The 12,953-nt window shown below is 40.8% G+C and overlaps 1 protein-coding gene across 3 annotated transcripts in view; it reads left to right on the forward strand.

Annotated features, from left to right (window-relative positions):
* The first annotated feature begins 420 nt into the window (after positions 1-420).
* Positions 421-12,953, forward strand: part of sipa1l2 (signal-induced proliferation-associated 1 like 2) — a 58,039-nt gene continuing 45,506 nt past the window's right edge. For all 3 annotated transcript variants that reach the window (XM_062447856.1, XM_062447858.1, XM_062447857.1), the window contains exon 1: positions 421-623. The gene's annotated coding sequence lies outside the window, so the exon portion shown is untranslated. The remainder of the gene's footprint in view (positions 624-12,953) is intronic.

The raw sequence follows: 12,953 nt of genomic DNA on the forward strand, positions 1-12,953 counted from the left end.
TTCACCCATCCAATATTCTTGATTTGTTTTACAAACAGGCTACTCCCACACTTAATGTAAACAGCACCTTTTTGATAATCATAATATCTGTCTTATTGAACACTACTGTTGTATGTGCTGTTGGTCCATGTAATTTCAGACACTGTCCAGTTAGGGACAGTGATGCACCACTTTAAAATATCCTGATTAGATGACATAACATTAGACATGTTATTTTAAACTTAATTGACAAGAATAAAGTGAGAGTTCACTGATGCATACTTAATATAAATACTTAATTTATTTTTATTATTATAAAAGATTGATCTACACCGTGTATTTCATTGCTTTAGAAAGAGGGGAGATTGACGTTGAGAAGAGCAAGTAACCACCCACTTCACGGTAGGTTTCTTGAAACGAATCAGTAGAGGGAAGAGGCGGGCCTTTAACCGGTGCTGCCAGCGCAACTCCACAGAAAGGGCTGAAAGAGAGCGACTGATAAGTCGGCTGGAATACAGCGCTTGGTTTATTTGTTTATTAAAGTAGTCACTGATACTCAGTAGTCAGTTCTTTCTGCTGTGCAATGTCGTTCTTGAAGTAAATCGCTTTGGATGCTATGAGATTGGAGGTGGATCCGTTTGGAGGTATGACATCTTAACTTATCGGTTTGTTTAAGAAGTTGCCTGGCGTAGGGAAAACTTGCAGAGTATCTCTTTGTTTGACAAAACGTAGAGCGAGTTAAATTGCGTGTTGTGTCTTGGCATCAATATCTATCTTCAGCAATGATTTCCGTGTCAAGCCGCAAAAAAGATCATTGAGAAATCGAATCTACAACGGAGCTGTAACTTTTACAGCCAATGGGTGAGCAATAAGACTATATAGGACTATGTAAATTCGTATTTGATTTTATGGATGTCTGGATCATGAACAGAACGAAATGTTCTTAAATGCAAAGTTGTATTGATTCATATCTCGATTTGAATTATGCAGCAGTAAATTGGTTTGAGTTACAGGTTTGATACAAATCAACGGTAAATCCTGGTTGCCCTATTTTATACTAGTAAACAATGAGATGCCAAAAAGAAATGGTAGGCTACATAAACCTATGATTATACATTTCCTTTTGAATTAGGTGCCAATTAAATAATGCTAGAAAGCACTGCGCAGCGATTTCATATTGCAATAGCCTAAGTCATGGAAGCGAAACTGATAGAAAGTGGTTTGGTGTCTTTACCTCATGTTTGAAACATTGACAGTCCAGCTGTTACCTTCATCAGCCTGCTTGGGTTCCTTTCTAATTCGTGGTTATTTGTGCAATAGAAAACAGTACTTTTGATTCCAGACTTTTGGAGTAGCGGATACTAAGTGAATGCTTGGATCTTGCTGGTTTTCTTAAGATGTCAATCAGAATGAAGATATTCAATGTGGTTTATAAGCAATGGGAGATTGAATTTGACAGAACAGCTTTGAAATATCTATTTTCCCTACAATAGACCAAGTAGTGAAGGCAGCAAATGAGATGCCTGATTTTGAAACTGAATTTCTCTCATGCTTAATCTAGACACATACATGTAGTTATCCTTCATGTTTTGTTTTTACTGAATCAGAGTTATGAAACAGAATTTGATTTGTAATAAAGTACTGCATTTCAATCATAACATTTTAATTGCCTATCGACGAATAAAAGATGTACTGGGATTCTTAAACTCTTAAAATCCCCCCACTCGCTCAATTTGACTGAATTTCTCAAAACGTTTGGTCCATACCCTTCTCACATGGCTAAAATCAATAGCCTTTGTTGTGCCAAGCTCCCAAAACAAGCTTAAGGGTGATTTGCTCAGGAAGATTAGATTCTTTTATCTGAGTTAGCAAAAGTGCCTGTCAGCACTCAGCCCTTCTCAATAGCACCCTTTAGGAGCTTTCAACGTTCCTTGTGAAGGAAAGCTAATTATAAGGAAGGGCCTTTTGTTTCAACTTCATTTTTAATCCCGGAATGCTGGACAGCTGAGACAAGCCATGCTGTCTGTAGATGTGATGGGAAAGAAGGCGAGAGTATTTTGCAACCGCATTAGGCTTTCTCAGAGCAGTCCACGGATAGACCGCGAGCCGGTGCCCAGTGGAGTCAGGCTTAATCCACTTATTCATATCTATATTCTCTCCTACCCCACCCATGACCGTTTAAGACAAATGTGTACTTACGGTAGGCTTAGTCGTTTGGGATGTTATGTTAGCCGGATCTGTCGTTTGCAGGTCAGGTTTCACTTCCTATCCTTCATATTCCATCCCCCTCGTAAGCATCTCCGGACTCCCAGGGGACATTAAGCAGACGCTGCGTGGTTCACTGCGAGTATCTTGCATGGCAGGGGGGAGATACAATCTTCATGATCCAAGATAACGGAAAGGAAATGCTTCCTGATGTGCCTCCACGTTCCTATGAAACAAGGTCACTAGCAGAGAGGGAACCTCTGATTGAATGTCAACAGGCCTTATGCTGTAGACTAAATACGATCTTATGTTCTACACATGGCCACTTTTAAGATGACGACACAGAGTGAGATGTTTGACACTGCAAATATTCCTAGTCCACGTTTAAGTCTTCTTAGAGAGGCCAAGAACAATCTTTTCAACCAGGGAGAATCCGGAGCTTTTGCGGGTCACCATGTAAACAAGTGTTACGCTAAGGGAAAGACCCAAAGGGACTGAGTTACTATCTACTTTAATTTGTAAAAATATTACCCCTGAAATGTCCTGCATCAGTCAGAATTAACCCAGTACTGAATAGTGTGCTTAATAAGTCTGTGATTAACATGGAGCTAAGGCGAGCAAAAACAATGAGGTAAGACATTATGGAGAGCCCTGTCATCTTTGAATTTGCACTACATACATGGCATTCTATACAATACACTCTCCAACGAATAGTGCATATGACCACTGACTGGTCACTTGTGGTCATTGTGGCATTTATGGTGACTGAAAAGGCTGTTTTCATCTAAACAGCTCTTTTTGGCTCTTTGGCTCTTTTTCAAATAAATTGGTCAAACAGATTCGGGATTTGGTATCTGGTATGCTAGAGGAAATTAAGACATAGACTGGCTCTAGCTTGGTTGATGCTTGTCACCCAGAGCGTCTTAGCTGGAAACCCCATGGGGGTGTAGCAAGAGACAGCAACCTTTCCACACTCGTCACTTTCACACTTGTCACTTCTCCTTTTTCCTACCACCAAGGCAGGAGATGATGGCTCTCCCGTACTCTACACACTGTGAAGGGTTGGGTTGCAGGTCGATGTCAAGATGGCTCCTTCACTCAGACCTTAAAGAGGTGCTTCTAGCTCTAGGGTATGGGGGGGGGGGGGGGAATTGCTCTCACTTGCGCTCTGCTGACCGTGGTGACATTTACCCGAATCACCTGGTCTTAGCGCCCATCTTCATTCAACCAGCTCGCTTGTCTATCTGTATGCCAGCCAGACTTCTAGGCTGTCACGGGGTCTAGCCCTTAAAGGGAGAAAACTGGATTAACAGGTTTAGTACTGCGAATGGAATTACACGCTTCGTTTGTTTGTGTGTTTAATCTATTATTAGTTATAATCACTGTAACAACTACAGGCCTGTTTGGGACATTTTTTAGCAAGCTTTAGCAAAAAAGTACATTAGTTGTTGTCAGTGTACTGACAATCAAGGCTATGAGGATGTACATTTGGTAGATTGATTTGTTTTAAGTGGTGGGAGATAAACCACTTATCTATGTAACCTGCTGAACTTTAGGTGAACCTTCTGGATAGAAGCTGTGAGAGTGAATGTGCCACTGTTGTTTTTACTTTGACCTTCTAAATTTAATGTCTGGTATAAGGGTCTTCAGAAATATCACTTGGATGTCATTTCCACCATACCATGATTCATTTTCCTCTCTTCCCTTTATGAATATTGTGCTGCCATTTCCTGCAATGTTCTCCATGTCACTCCTTACCCAGCACTACAGACTCCTAAGGGAGAGGATCTAGCTGCTGGCAAGGTCTCCCTGAACTATGCTGCCATCTGCCCCGACACCTGACACCATTGCCCACACTTCCATCCAAATGGTGTTCTCCATAAAGACATGTTGGTTCCTATTAATGACTGTTTAAAATGACGACCATGCTGGACTTTTTTGACCAGTTTTTATTTCTACATTCTAAATGATCATGCAGTACATAACTTGCATTCCTTCTTTTCTAGGCTGAAAATAATCTTGGTTGACATACTCTTAAATATTTCACAAAGCAAAACTATGAATGTAGACGGTTGGAGTACACTCGGCCTCTCCTGTGGTTTGGCTCAGCCTTGGCTCCTACCCCCTCCCCATGCACTGCAATGTGGATGCATCGCAAATTAAATTCAACAAATGGCTGCTATATGCATTTTTTTCAGACATAAATATAATTGGGTTCAGGGCTGTTAGAATGGATGTCCTGGCTCAAATGTTCATAGATTGGCAAAAATCTATTTGAATATCCAAAGCATTTGATTTAAGAAGAGTACATTCTTCAATGTCCTAAGTCAGTTTTGAAATTTGAGTAAATACAGAGAAGTATCACTTCAAAATTACACCCTTCGGTATTTGAACACTCCTTTGATCAAATGAAAAGGATAGGCAGATCCTTTGTGAGGAATCTCTAAATTGTTGCTCGCTTTTGAACCTGACATAAATCTAACCACAACGAGAAGTGCTTCAACGTTGAAACACGGCTTAGAACAAACATGATTCTATTAGGCCTATAATTTACCAGAGGGTAAAGGGTGTTTTCAGGATGTCAGCAAAACCTGTAGGTAGAAGTTTGAAGGATTTTCCCTGTTGTTAAACATTGATTTGACAGTGCTTCCTCTGTTTCCACCTGGGGAATCCCAGAAGGACCAATCAGACTTTATGAGTTAATGAAAATAGGACAATGCAAAATAATCCTCATCTCTCTAATAATGACAGGAATCTGTTTGTGTGTGTGTGTGTGTGTGCATGTGTACAAATTAGAATGGGTTTAGTTTCCCACAATCATCTCAAGAACCGGGCACTCTGCAAAGTTCATATTCTGGCTAGTGAACAGAGCGACAATTGGATATACTTTCAGTATAGATCAGTGAATTTTGTTACATACATTTATGTGTTTACTGGATGTCAAAACTGCCAGCACATTGCAAATGTACAAGCATTGTATGGTGAATTAGGCCTACAATTATGACAACTGGCTCAACCATTGTGCATGTAATGACTTCTGTTGTGAACTAAATGTTTAGATGACAATAAAGTACATTTTTATCAACCTAACATTAGCCATTTAGCCAGAACAGCTGTGGAGGTTGAACAAGTACTTCAGCACTGTGTATCACCAATTTTATCTATCTATAGTTCAAGAAATCTGTATTTGTGTGTTTCACTGACATCTTAATCACTGACTGCATCATGGGCACTGTGCACTAGTGTATGATAAGTTCACCATCAACACGTTGGCAGGTATAGAAATATTGGGGTGTTCATGGAGATGAGTCCTAGAGCAAAGCAAACAAGACATTGTTAGAGACTTTTATTTCAACCATTGTGAATGTTGAAGACGTTAAAGTCGTAGGAAAATTGATGAATGCTCAGCAGTGTGTAGGCTGTCTGCTGGCAAGGACATTTCAAGGCTTGTCTTGACTGGTTATTGACGGGTTATCATATTAGAATGTCTTTTTTTGTTATTGGCCCTCTGTTGGATCTTGACAGGAGACTGACGTGTTCCTTCAGCTTTCCTTTAGTGTTTTATAGCTTTCATGAATAACTCATATTTAAGATTGAGCAACATTCATTGGGATCATCCTTAAAATCAACCCTCTTGCACTAATGGCAGCTTTGGATGACAATATATTTTTTATGTTCAGTTGGTAAACAAAATTTAACCCTGTTGTTACATTTATTTATTTAATTTTTTCCATCCAATGTATTTGCCCCTTACATCATATTCATATATAATCGGTGAAACAAAAACCAAGGGCAGTAGGGATCCATTTTATTGTAGTGTCAATGTTCCAGACAATTTTATTCTTTTAGATTTTCATCATTTTATGAGTCTTGCCTTTGCTCCCACAGTACAGCCAAGAAAGAATTCAAGTGACTCTGTCTTCTCCTCATGTTGGGATAGTTTAGGGGTGGGGGGTTGGCGACACAATTTAGAAAAACACAACGTCCTTGTTCTGTGATACACATGACAATCATATGCTAATAGGATACACTGGACTGGCATTGTTTTACTCCTTGTTATGCTTATAGGGTAACAGATGGAACCATGGTTTTAGAAGGGTCAAGGTGGAGCTCTCCAACTGCCCTGTTGTTTAACCTCTCAATCTGACAATACACAAAAGTGGGGGGATTTGGAGATGGACCTGACCCACTTATTGTCACAGTTGTAATCAAACAAAAGATATGATGATCATTATTATTGTGTAAAATCCTTAGATCTGTATGCATTCTGGAAAGCTGAGCACAAACTCAACTGGCTGTTGATTTACATATCATATCCATACTCTGTGGATGAGATGTATTTAATACATTAGGGATGAAGCACTTTTGCTTTAAAGCAGATGGAATTACAGGTCACTTTTCACCAGTAGACCCCTTTTAAGAAGTCACAAAGTCATCACCCCAATCGCTGTGTCCAGATGCTGACAACCTCCAGGCGTTGTTATCCACGGTTAACTGCACTGCTCTAGGGCGATACGTTGTGTCTGGAGCGGATAGGTGACTGACCTCAGGAGCAGATAGGTGACTGACCTCACTAGTCCCTCTGGTCTTGAATGGGAGACAGCATTTTTTTTTTTTTTATAGAGTCCTTCCCTACATTCCTTCACTGCGCCGAGCCGAGAGTGACATCTCAATAGGAAGCCCCTGCAGCTCTGCTGGGGCATTCCAAGCCCCCCCCCCCCCCCCCCCCTTTCTACTATCTGGCCACTACTGTTGTAAATGAATTGGATGAGAAATCGTCTAATCAAGCCAGTTTAGCCAAAAGGGGGGAAATTATGGATGTGATTATTCTGGTAGGGAACTGTTGATGCAGACTTTATAGGAAGGTTTGCAAACTGATGAGTGCAAACATGGGTGACAAGACAACTTTTTGTGAATGTCAGTTTGTAATTATTTTTTTGGATGATCAGCTGGTGTCATGTAAAAATGAACACCTGTTTGCTACTACAACTCTGTACAAAGCATGTGATTGTTTCAGACTAGAGGTTTTCAATGTGGAAATCTACTGGATGAAATCATATTGAACAGATCATCTTTCAGGTCTGAAAGCTACAACAGATGTATCTTAAAGTAATTGACTGTACTGTAGAGTTTGTCTGCCCGTGAATGTCTGGGGACAAATATCAAATTCCCTTTTCGTGAAACCACACACATTTCTGAGACAAGCTCTGTTTATTATCTGACTTTTGTAAACACCATCTGTGTATATTTTTTCTCTGATCCTGATACTCTTAAGTTTTGATTCTGTTTTGGATCTCATCTTCTGCTAAATGTGTAGCACTGTAGCTACTATCAACCTACAGGAAATACTACTGAGCTGCGTGTCTCACTCCAGAAAATAGCATCCATATTGTTAATGGATTCTTAATGAATAGGCCATGAAATCTGTTGTTTTCTGTTGTTCAGGGTACATGCTGTGTTGATGACCTCGGATTAGAATTGAATTTGACCTTTCAATCCACACGGCGCCATGAATATTGAGTTTCCGCCACAGCAGTAACAGTTCCAGTGTTGGCGAAAACCTATCGTCATTGTGCTGTTTCACCATTGGATGGTATCAAGAGAATGTCTGTCCTGTTAGCCATCCTGTTAGCCATCCTATCACAAAGGGGGCCCATTTGGTTGCAGATGACCCCAGTTGTTCAAGGTTAATTGGAATTATGGTTGTTAATCAAGAGTGGAGACTGCATCTAAAAGCTCTTACTAAGCTCAATTAGTCTCGCTTCATAGAGGATTCAAATGGGGAATGGGTAGCAACAGCATAACATGCCCTCTTCTACAGTAATGGTCTTCCTTTAGTAATTTTTACGATGTGCATGTATTTTGACTGCCATGTCAATTATGGGCTGTTTAACACTACATTCGTAAAAGTCATAAAACCTCAAAGGTATTGTTCATCTAATCTAAATTAGCTTGATAAATGTGTTAAAACAATGATCCATGACTAGAATTGGGTCTAGAGTTTGAGATGGATGGACGTGGACGTGTTAGACATTAAGCTTAGATGCTCTCAAGATCACCGTTTGTGAATATTCAGTTTAGGATTGTATGTGATTTATGACCTTAAGAAAGCAGTGGAAACAAACGTGTTGTGTTTTTCTTTGGCAATATGATTTTTAGCAGGAAAAAGTACCAAAACTGATTTTACATTACCATGCTGCTCCACTTAAGTGTGTTTGACTTTTGATGGCAGTGTCTCTAGTGTGTGTGTGTGTGTGTGTGTGTGTGTGTGTGTGCGCGTGTGTGCTTGTTCATTTGTGTGTGCTTGTTCATGGGTGTGTGAAGAAGCAGGACTTTCAGTTGGCCATGCTAACTCCTCTCTGACTCAGCACTCACTGTGCACTTTATGCTGTCTGTAGTAAGCAGCTAACACACACAATCTCCCACACTGAACATCACTAATGTATCAGAAACTGTGCCACTTTTAGCACAAAGAACCAAAATGTGTTGTGGACAGCCTGATGGCCATTAAAGTCTACCCTCTATCAGACACACATGGGCACAAAAACATAAACTCTGAGAAGTGTACAGTTTCCAGTCCTGCATGCATCCTCCCTCGCTAATGTGGAGTGGAGGGAGGGAGGGAATACAGAATTGGAGTAGAAGAGCATGGAAGTGGGGGAGGAAAGGGGGGATGGAGAGATGGAGGTTAGCACAGCTGGAGCAGAACACAGGAGGGGTTGGTTGAGGCTTCCCAGACCTGACTCCAGACTTCTTCTGCTGGGACTGCCTAAGGCTGGGAGGACTCTGATGTACCCAATGGGGCATTAAACATGCATTATCTTCACCCACCTCCACCCCTTTCTCTGGGCTTCTATGCAGCTTTCTGTCTCTCGATCCTCTCTCTCTTCCCCCTCTCTCTTTCTACCACTGTCCCATTCACTGTCAGTTGCGACCAGTTGTGTCTTCTTGTCTTGCTCTTGCAAAGATATTAAACAGTTTGGGAGTGGGAAACGAACAGCTTTAGGACCATAAGAAATCCCTCCAGTGTGTGCAGAAGTTCTCTTGTGATAGTAGTTGTAAAAGAAAAAAAGACTTTGGGGAGATTTCCAAAATCCAGTGACTCACTTCTGTGTCAGCCGTCGGCATCAATGATGACTACCTCTCAGATACAAGCAGGAAAATGATGACGAAAGGGGAAAGAGTCAACGGGTGTTGTACTGTACTCGCACAGTCCTGTTCACACACACCGGGCCAATGTAAAGAACGGCTAAAGCTATTAGAGGCCGATGAGATGCACTCAGTAAAGTGCTAAAGAGCCATACCATAATACTACTGCTACAATGAGCTCCAAAACACAAGAGAACTGCACAGTCTGTCATTAGGTGGTAGCCTTCCTCCTTTTCCTTGCCAGGCAGCTGTAGTCTGCTGGTTTCTGCAGAGGGATAGACAGATGCTAATTAAAGCAAGCAGCAGCAATGTCATTAAAATCTTTTGCATACTGTCTCCTGGCTGCATCCCATAGTCATTAATAGGGTGTGCATGATTGGTTGTTTTTCAGTAAAGACAAATTAAGCATTTGTCTTCTCTCTCAAAGCATAATTTTTCCATGAATATTTTGTTGACAAGAGTGACTTTCCAGAGTACTCTGTTAGGGGGGCTGCATTTGACCTTCTACATTTTTTTATTATTTTACTGTCATTTTTTTTTTTTTTGTAGGCCAGAATTAAAATGTTAAATTAGATTAGAGTTATACATTTTAGTTCCTCCAATTTTCTGTCAGTATTTTTTGAGCATTTTTTGTGTGTTTTTGGGCAAACTTCCTGTGTGTCAATAAACATCACTCAACTTCATTATTTTACACACATGTCCTGTGTGACTGGTTACACACCAGTCTGACTGACAGAAAATTGTTATCACTCCATTTGCAAAGACAGTCATTACAACATTATATATCTTGTGAAGTCAATCCCTCACAGGTTTTTATTGTGTTCGAATTTGAAGAATCTCCCACCACCGCCCAAATCCAGCACACACTCACATACATCCAAAATCACTGAAGTCTGTTGACTTAAGCTCACTGGTTGTACTGTAAAACAGTGAGATCAGGTGGTTAGAACATTTGCCAGTTAACTGTGCTGCCCTCCCCTTTTGTGAAACACACACTAACACACATACAGTACACCCACACATTTTCCCAAACACACACATGCTCTCAGACAATTTCCCAAACAACACACTTCAGCTACCAGATATGCTGCAGCAATAGCACACAAAGGCTTGAAAGAGCCTTAAATTACGGTCTATCTCCTAAAGGTTTTTCCCCCAATTCGACAACAGTGCCAGAGTATAAGGCCCTCGCTGTCAATCAAAGGTCTCGTTACAGACACAGTAGTGTTTTTCCCGACAGAACGGTTGCTGTCATTCATGGGGCTGTTGCCTAGAGACTGGGAGGATAAGAACGACGTGACACACCATGACCATACAATCTCTCCCTCTCTTTCCCCTCCCCCTTCCTCTCAGTCCAAGTTACATACTTGGTCTTTCAAGTAAATATCTTATGCTTAAGAGACTCCTTACCTTACATCATCACAGGCTACAGGGAGTTCATACAATATACAGCAAGTACAATGTGTCTTGAAATCTCCCTAGTGTATTTGCAGAAATGGGTTTGTGTGCAGAGACATGAACAGCAACCTTAGTCTTGCAGAAGAAATGACTGGTCTTTTCACCTGTTTACCTGAATCAGACTTCAGGCCAAGCTTGACAGGTTCCTAATAATTCAAGCCAGTCATCACACTCACTTGGTAACAGGGCACATTGATTTTAAATAGCAGCCATCTTGCAAAACAGTCTGGACTCTTCAAGGTGTTTACCTCTCTTTGTTTACCAAGGGAGTGAACGTTTCTTTAAGGACTAGGATGATATGGACTTTCAAACTGGAACAGATCTGAAGAGGTGTTGATCCTCGAAGCAGGTTTTCTCTCCATCACTCTCTCTTTCAGCCCTTGGGTGTTTCTTTTCTTTTTTTTCTTTCTCGGATTTCGTTCTCTCGTTCCCATTCCTTTCTTTCTATCGATCTCCATACATATCTCTAGCTCTCTCTCTTTACCTTTCTCTCTCCCTGAAGACCTTTTTTTATCTCTCCCTCTTTTTATTTCTCTCTCTCTCTCTCCCCCCTTCTCAATGCTCTCGCTTACTGGTCTTTACCTCTTTTAACTCCTCCCGCCCAGACTGACTAGGGGACAGCTGTCTACCTAGTTTTGAAGCCGCTGACCCACAGCTCTCCGCTAGACTGAAACACTTGCACCCTCCCCCTCTCTCACACATAAACACACACACACACACACACACACACACACACACACACCAACCAACCAACCCCACAACCAAAGAGGATTCTGTTTTAAAAAGAATTGGATGGACATTTTCAATGACTGTAATTTGTGTAATTAATGTTTTAACCCAGGTCTGATTTGTTTGAATATGTGCAGACAATATGGTGTTTTTTTGCACTTCTGGTAAGCAAACTGCATTTCGTTGTACTGTACTTGTGCTGTTCAATGACAATAAAGTATAATTTAATCTAATCTAATGTATTCAGTATAGGCCTAAAATGTTTGCCTCTGGAGAATGATTTCCCTAACTTTTTTGAGGCTGAATCCATTATTGTGGTGACAGTGTGTGTGACACTCCAGGCACTCTGAAATCACTGGCAACTCGCATGCTACTTTTAATATTGCATCGGCTTCCTGACTTGGATATAGTCTCTGTTGTGTGAAACACAACTCAACAAGGCTTCTATTTTTGAGGAATGTGCTCAGCTCAGTGATTCAAGCCTCAAGTATCAACTCTCGACTGTTCAAGGTTTATTCAGTTAAGAACATTTAGAAACAGATTAAGGGTTATTTATTTACTTTAAGCTCTATCATTCTTTGAGAGGGACAATTTGGTTTGTGTGTCCTGGAATGAAGAGAGATGAGCAGGCTTTGTTACTGGCGTTGTTGAGGGTTTTCCCTAAATAGTTTGGATTTTGAGCCCACATTATCTTGGTATCCTTCCAAAGACAACACCAAAGAAAAGGGAGTCCAAGTAAAAAACAGCTCCAAAATTGGACAAATGCACCCATAGGTGCCACACACATTTTAAACATAGATACAGATACAAACAGCCTTCCCCAATCACACGTTTGCCAGACAATGACCTCAAGGTATGTCCACATGGTACTTATTTAAATGATTCCACACTCGGTCTCTATGAAAAATTAGTCTACCCCTTCATACCTTTCTCCTATTATTTTGCTCCTATTGGTGGGAGGTCAGAAATATGCAACCACAGCATATGGCCTATAGAAGGCTTTCATGAGGTCTCAAAGCGCTTGGTCCCTTTTCTAGCTCTTTTGAAACCTCAGAATCGTTTTGTGGGGCGAACTTCCTTTACCCTCCCAGCCCCCCATGAAAAAATGAAAAGGCCCAGCTCAAATCCTGCTGTTTCTCCTCTAAGGACTCTTTCACCGCCTTAGAAATTTGGGGGGGTTGCAAGGAGGACTAAAGGTTATTGTGGCAACACAATCATTTCATTTATCTTTTTAATCTGCGGAACAGATAAGCGGAATGTCAATCTTTTTCTTTACTGGTGCAATATGTCTTTCGAGGAAAGGGAGGGTGAATTGTCATTTGACGGTGAAGCTGCAATTTACTTTACAATCATAATCTTTCTCTTACCTCGATTTTTGATGTTTTTTTATTCAGTATTTTCCACTGAGAAAGAGGAAGAAACTGCCTGCAATT

Source organism: Osmerus eperlanus, chromosome 22 (assembly GCF_963692335.1).
Source record: "Osmerus eperlanus chromosome 22, fOsmEpe2.1, whole genome shotgun sequence".
Taxonomy (NCBI): domain Eukaryota; kingdom Metazoa; phylum Chordata; class Actinopteri; order Osmeriformes; family Osmeridae; genus Osmerus; species Osmerus eperlanus.